This window comes from Panonychus citri, unplaced genomic scaffold (assembly GCF_014898815.1).
Source record: "Panonychus citri isolate SS breed McGregor unplaced genomic scaffold, ASM1489881v1 Contig00141, whole genome shotgun sequence".
In the NCBI taxonomy this organism is placed as follows: domain Eukaryota; kingdom Metazoa; phylum Arthropoda; class Arachnida; order Trombidiformes; family Tetranychidae; genus Panonychus; species Panonychus citri.
In genome coordinates, this window is record NW_026515546.1 from 802,609 (window position 1) to 810,599 (window position 7,991).

Genomic DNA, 7,991 nt, shown 5'->3' on the forward strand with positions numbered 1-7,991 from the left:
TAAGTGTCAGAATTTTGAGTCTGTTAACTGTCTGTTAACTTTCATCTAATAAGCTTTAGGCCTTTTCAGTTTCTTATAATAATTATTCAAACTTCTCTCTCTCTCTCTCTCTCTCTCTCTCTCTCTCTCTCTCTCTCTCTCTGCCAATAATGATGGAGAGAAGATGTTGATGAACATCATTATCTTCATTAGGGTTTCACTAATTTTCCATTTTTTTCTTCTTCTTCAAGATGATAATGATGATCTTAACTAGCCCATGGTCACTTGCCCTTGAGCATCACTTCAATTTCTTGTCAGTCAAAAACTAACTAAAAAACTAAATTAGAACTAGAAATTTGTGGTTACCAAAATGGTTCCTTTTACTTTTTTTCTGTCCAAATTCAACATTCCAACTGAGCCTCATCATCATCATGTCGTTTGCACAGGTAACATTCACATTCAACAGCAGGTTAATTGATCTTCATCCTCATCCTCATCATCTTAATGTTTTGTTTTTCTTTAGCATTGTCAACATAAAGGTAACATGATATTGTTTTTGTTGCTTCTCTACCTTTCGTTTACCTTTTATGACCTAACCTTTTGTGTCTCAGTGTTTTTACAATTACAGTTTAATTAGTTTTCATTTGATTGTAATAGTTGATTTTTTTTTCTCTCAATAAATTTGATGAGCAATAAATTGTTTGAAAAGTAAATCATTACAATTAACTGATTGCATTTAAAACTTTTTCTTTCCTGTTTTCATTATTATCATTGAATTGTTGCCAATAACAAGGTGATGTTAACAATTATTTATGTATTTAAATGAATTTAGGAAAAGTGAAAGTTTAATTAACGATTTACAATTGATGATTTAATCAAGTAAATTACCATCATTAACTAACAGCAAGAGCTGAAGATCTGGTTTTATTATCAATTTAGATTTGGTTAATTATCAGATATAAAAAGTTTATAACTATTACAATAAACAAGTTAACTGGATTAACCTTAATTGCTGTTTTTGAATATCTACCTATTTGTATTTAAAGATTAATTGTTCATCATCTTTGAGTAATCAAAAGGCACAGAATTTTATTTCTTGATCAATTATTATGATTCTATGATGGTGATGATAATTGCATTAGCTTAGGAATTGAATTATTGATATTATTAATATTAATAAGATTAATTGTTTCATTGTTTTACTTTTTCTTTTCTTTTTTTCTTCTTGATAATTGCCGGGAATCAAGTTGAGTATTCTGATGGTTATCATGATCTTCATGATGATTATAATGAACTTGAGTACAAATCTATTTGATGATAACGACAATTTGATAAACAGAAATAAACTGGACACATGCAAGTGGAAAAAAATTAAAGTCTAACAAACTTTATGCTCTTCATTGGTCAGTATTGTAATAAGATAATGTAATGCTTGGTGTTGGTCATTCTGGTCACATTTCATTTCTTATCTTTTTTACAAACCACGTAGTAATAGTTGTAGACATGAAACTTAATGAGTTCGGGTGTGGTTAAGATGAGAGAGAGAGAGAGAGAGAGAGAGAGAGAGAGAGAGAAATGAATGAGTTTCGATTTCACGTCTTCCAATGTTCAGTTGCTCCTTTGATTTTGTATCTTTCTCTTTCCATGAATTTCAATGGATCAGAAAAAAGTTTCTTTCGATTTTTTCATCTAACAGTTGATTGCTTACCTCTTACAAATTGACCATTCATTTGACCATGAAAACGAACGACCTACTGAAGATAATAGTATAAACACAATATTCATCATCTTCTTATCTTTTACATTTATATTTCTTCATTGATGTCTGGTCATCAATGGACCCAAGAAAAGGTTATGGTCAGTTCAGGAAGAAAAAAACGGTTGTATGAAAAACAATAGAAGATGAAAAATGTCTCTCTCATCGTCTTTTTGTATTCTTCATCTTTAGATTTTCATAAGAACAAAGTTCTTGTAATAATCATGAGACATTGAATTCATGAAATTTGATTTCAAAGTTCAGTTTCAAAATGATTTATATATTTAAAGAAAAAGAGAAGACAGCAAAATGAATGTTAATTATTTCTAATTACTATCAACGTTGTCAACTGATGAAATAATAATTGAATCTTAAATTGTGATAGAGTGAATAATTTGCAAACTAAATTAAGTTGACAATTAAATGTTTAAGGTAAACAACAGGTAACAACCAATTGAACCAAGTAAACAAAAAGTTGGAAGCAAAAAAAAAACAATTAACTTGTAATTTAAATTATAGTAGTTGTTTAAATCCAATTTGTTAACAGCAAACTCCTAAATGGTAACAATTTAATTTGTCTAATTGTTTTGGGTCCATCTTCCTTGACCATTACCAAGTTAAACTTAGATGATGATGATGATGATGAAGATGAACAATTAGATACAATTGTTAATTAGAAGAGTTGAAACTTTTTCCTTTAATTTTGTGTTGAGCTAATTTTCCAGGTAATAACACCAGCACTTAGCTGTTGTTGACTCTCATCATCATCACCATCATCAACATGTTACTCTGAGTGATCATGTTGATGAAGGTCGGGAATTAATCAGTTGAATCAGAAGAAACAAAGGAAAAAGATACCAAGGAGTGGTCAGTATCTTAAGATTCTGTGTATTCTAAGGCTTGAGACAATTTAATAACTTTTTGTTTTCCAACTTGATAATCGTAATGATTTAATCTTTTTCCTTCCCATCATCTTTCATCCTTGTCGTCGATTTCTCATCTTCTCTTGTTTTTTTTCTACCTTGATTATCATCATCATCATCTCTCACATCAGAGAGAAAGAGAGAGAGAGGAAAAGATAACTAACTACACACACACCATGGAGGATGAATTATCATCTTTATCTTCATCATCAACAACAAGAAAAACATATCAACTACTTCAGAGGCAAAAATCGTGATGAGATGAATCCAAGGAGTGGCAACGGATAGAAAAGCAATAAAATCAGGATTGAAGAAAGAGATGATAGTGATGATGATGATAAGACAGAAAAGAAAGAGAACAAAAAAAAAGGTAAGTTAGTAAGTAAGTAAGATGAAGACGAGGATGAGGATGAAAGAGAGAGAAGAGGAAATTGAAGATGAACCTGGGCAGTGGTCAGGTAAGAACCTGTTTCCATTATTAATATGATTGTTATTATTTACACCAGACAATTTAACTTCTTCTACATCATCCTCATCCTCATCTTCTTCATCATTATCATCATCTTTATCTTAATGATGATAACAGCAATTGTAATGATAGTTAAGTCTAATTAGATTCAATAGAAGCAAAAAAATACACCTCATAAACACTTTACCTTTAAATATAAACATAGAAAAGTTTTCTAATATCAATAATAGAACAGGTAAATTAATCCAATCCTGTTATTATCATTATCTTAAATTATACTAAATCAAATTGTAATATTAAATTATGATTAATATCTAATCTTTTAACCAGAACCCAGATAATCCAGGTAATCTCATTATATCAGCACCTTAATTATCATCACCTTTTTTTTAATCTCTAATCATAATAAAACAACAAGAACCAACCCTTAACAAGAAGCACCATTAACACACAAGGTAATCATCATACACCTTTTTGTTTCACATTTTGGTTAACTTAATTACAAACAATTAAATCAATATCACTCAAAGTTAATCAGTTGATTGTAGCCCTTGTAAATAATTTGCATCCACCCAAAGGGAAACCCAGATTAATGTAAATCTATTAATATCTTACCTTGATAATTATTACATTGATTGATAATAATACGATTGGGATAATGTTTGTTGCTGTTGTTTCATTTAAAGTCAACAGCAATTAACTTTAATTGCAACAATTAATATCGATGAACAAATAAACAAAATTTCAATTGTTTTGTTTTGTTTTTTTTTGCTTTCGGTTGAAATTTTTACAATCAACAGGTACTCAATGGGCTACTCAATGGTCAGCTCAATGTTGGTGTTGTTAAAGTCATTGAGCTGATTGTTGTTGCTTTTTGATTGCTGTAAATTTGAAAGTGGACACTCAACCAATAACTTAAATTACCTCGTCTTGACCAATTGATTGCAATTAACATCATAATAGTTTGCCACTGTCAAGAAAATTAAAGCACACCAATGACACGGTGGGTACAATTTCATTCATCTTGATATCTATTGATAATAACTAATATTATACATCTTTGAGTTTGTGTTTTTTTTTACTTCTGTAAAAATTATATTACAGGTAATCGTAGTAGTAGTAGCCGTTGGTCAGCTTTTGAGGATACAGGTCAAAGGTAAATGTTCACAAAGTATTTTACTATTGCGACGATGATGAGGATGACAGGTAATGTTTTGCTTCCTTCTCACACATCAATTTAAACTGTTTCCTACTTTACTTTTTCCATCTTCATCCTCATCCTTATCCTCCTCATCATTTACTCATATCACTTTCAGATCTCGTCTCTCTCTCTCTCTCTCACACACACACTGACAGGTAACCAAATAACCATTCATTCAATAGTTATACTCGAACCTGTGATTACCTATTATTCAGTATTATGATTAACATGGGGAAAGATGATATTCCAAGGTATAAATTAACGTGTTTTTCTGGCATTTGACTGATCTGTCAAAACGAAATAAAATAAACATTCTCGTCGTCGTAAGGTTACAATAGCCATCTAGAGGTTTTCGATGTGATTTTTTTATAATATGATACGAGCTGAAAACTGTCAAAGTATGAGATTTAAATGCTTCCTCTTTTACAGGGCGTTTTTTTATCCACCACGGCTATTTCACTAAATATCTCAAGAACTAAAAGTCATATGAATGCCAAACTTGACCAGAGGACTGAACAGAATTGCACCACTCGATTAATGCTACGATTTTATTGAAATAGCCGGTGGATAAAAAACGCCCTGTATTAATGTAAAGGTAGAAAATATTTACCTCTGATTAGAGATTAATTTTCACATTTTTTTGTTGATCAATGTTATCAATACTGATTATTATACAAGATTGTAATTAGATATCAATTATTAACTGATAGTTTTGCAAATTATTGTAAAGAAGATGATATTTGTATCCATCTATTGTATGAGGTGATTGACAATGGGAAGATTAAATAATTCATTAAGCTGATGAGGATAAGGATGGAGAAAAAATTTTCTATTCAAAATGGAAGATTTAATTTAAAAAGATGAATAAACAAGATCATAATGATGATGATTATCTTCATCGTTTATCCTTCATTACAATTTATTCTTTTGGGAGAATAAGAAAGGTAGCGAGAGAGAGAGAGAGAGAGAAAGTAGCAAAAATGTTCTAAAATGGTTTGACCCAAGGTCATTAAGAAAAAGAATCACATAGTCGGTGGAGAGAGTTGGAGGTTTAGAGTCATTTCCTTTTTCTTTGCAAATCTTATCCCTTCTTGGCGAGACTTTGACTCCACTGACCTCAACCTTAGGCCTACCACCTAGTGGTGGCCTTTTACAGGTTAAATTCCGACATTTGGCTAATGTTACCTTTGGCTTTCTCTCTCTTGACCATACATCAAGCTGTGAATACCAAGGCTTTTAGTAGGTTAGAGAAAAGTTTTACCTGTTGAAAATCGTTCTATTACAAGAAGATAAAAAAACTTTTCTCTTCTTCTCAAAGATGATGCAAAAGAAAACCAATTTTTAAGCTTACCTTGACTCTTACACTTAGTAAGTACATTATAATATATTAATTCAAATGCATTTGTTACCTCTTATTGTTACTGGTCATCCATAACTGACCTTTACCTGTTTCATATTCCAATAGGATTTCTAGTGGTTACCAATTTTTTTTAGCCTTCATCTTTATTCTGGTTCCCTAATCATCATCTCAATGTTACCAAAAAATTTGTCAAATTTGATGATTGATCGACCCCATGTCATCTTAGCGGGACTCAAACAACTTAATGAACTTTCATCTTGTATTAGGTTAACTTAATTGTTGCTGTTTCATCTTCTACTTGTAGTAATATCAAAATATTAAGAAGGAGAAATATATTAATAAATTCAGAAGTTTTTTTTTGTTCTCTTCCAACTTAACACAAAAAGAGAACAAAAATTTTACCTACTTTTTCATATATATTGATATTTTCTCTTTCATTTGGTGTTATTGTTATACTTTAACTGAAGATGGAGATTTTTTCATCTTACTCTAAGTACTAATGGTCAGTCAACCGGGTCACTCTTTCCATTCTCTTACATTTTCGCCTCACTGAATTTTCATTCTTTCTGTTCAGTGTACCATCAATGACCAAGTTTTTTTTCATCATCATCATCATCATAGTGCTAATGTTTTCATTTTTATCATCATCACTTTTTCATCTTTCACTGTTTCAATGATAACGATGATAATGATGAGCTGTTGATGATGTTTCTTTGGCACTTTTAGTTTATCATCTTCATCTTGAAAGGCAAAAGCATAAACAACACAATCAACCAAAGGTAAACACTTACCTAGAGGATATTGTATTGGTTGTGGTGGTGAAGCCTTAAGGATTAAAAAGATGATGAAGATGATGATTATCAAATCAACAAGAGAAACAAATGAAAGGTAGGTTAGTAATAACATGAAAAAGTAAACAAGTTAAATGTTCATCAACATTAAAGGTAACAACTGATGAAAAGGAAATTTTTTTACCTGTAATGATGATGATGAAAAAAAAGATGATAGTAACAACAACAACAATAATCATCATTATCATCATCATCATTTGGGTTGGTGTGGTGGGAGTGATGAGGATAAACATGATTATCATCAAAGTGAAAACTTAGCTGACCATGAAAAAAGTAACAAAACCCAGGGAAAAAAACTCTGTCATCAAACAAGAAACAATACTAATCATGACAAAAGATTAAATGTAAATCCATTAAGAAAAAAAAACGATAATCTCATCAAGATTAAATCTCTAATCTTTGAGCAAATTATATCCTGGTGTTTCCGGGTTAATCAGCTGATGATTTTTTAAGTAATTGTGGGTGGATGATGATAAGATGACCCATTGAATTGAATTGAATTGAATTTGAAATGTTTAACCTCCCAAGGTGATGGTTGCTGATTGTTTGCAAATTATTACTTTTACTATTATGTTGATGATGATGAATTTTTTTCCATCATCTAAATGGACCATTAAATACACTGACCATTGACTGAGAGAGAGAGAAACAGTTAATAAACATTCATCTCAAGTGTAAAAAGAGAGGGAAAAACGATAATAAATGAATAATAAGAATGGAAATTTTTTTTCTCATCTTTTTCGTATCATCATGATGATAATATTTTCCATTTCATGCTCAATATCATCACACATCATTCAATAAACAATAAACAATCAATGTTACACTTTTTGCTTACCTTGATTGTTGACTGAATCATTTTTTTTCTCATTCTGTTCCTGTGAGGTAAATGATCAATTATCTGGGTTACAGGTAATTCAATTTTAATTCATTATTTTGACCATTGATTAAACACAATTGACCAATTGATTAGGTTTCTTTTCTTATGATGATGTTATAATAACATTTACAAGCTTGTAACAATTGTAACACTTTGATTGCATCATTTGAATTTGAGTAAATTTTTCAAATGAAATTTTAATTGTTGCAATTGATTAACAAGCATAACTTATTGGTTATTGATTATTCAGCAAAAGTAACAAATTGTAAAACTTTTGATGATCAATTGATGATCATTATCTCCAGGAGATTTGATTATTTAATCTTACTTCATCTTCATCATTTGGATGATGATAATACATCAAGAGCATCAAATAGATGATAAAAAGTAACGTTAATCAAACAATAGAAAACAGGTAAACAGGTAAAAAGAATTTACTTTTTTTTCTTCTCTTCTATGAATTTGACTTTTCCACCTTCAAGAGAAACTGAGAGAGACCAACAAACCCATTTCTTCATCATCATTGTCACCATCATCTTCATCTCTCTCTCTCTCTCAGCTTCTGTTTGAAT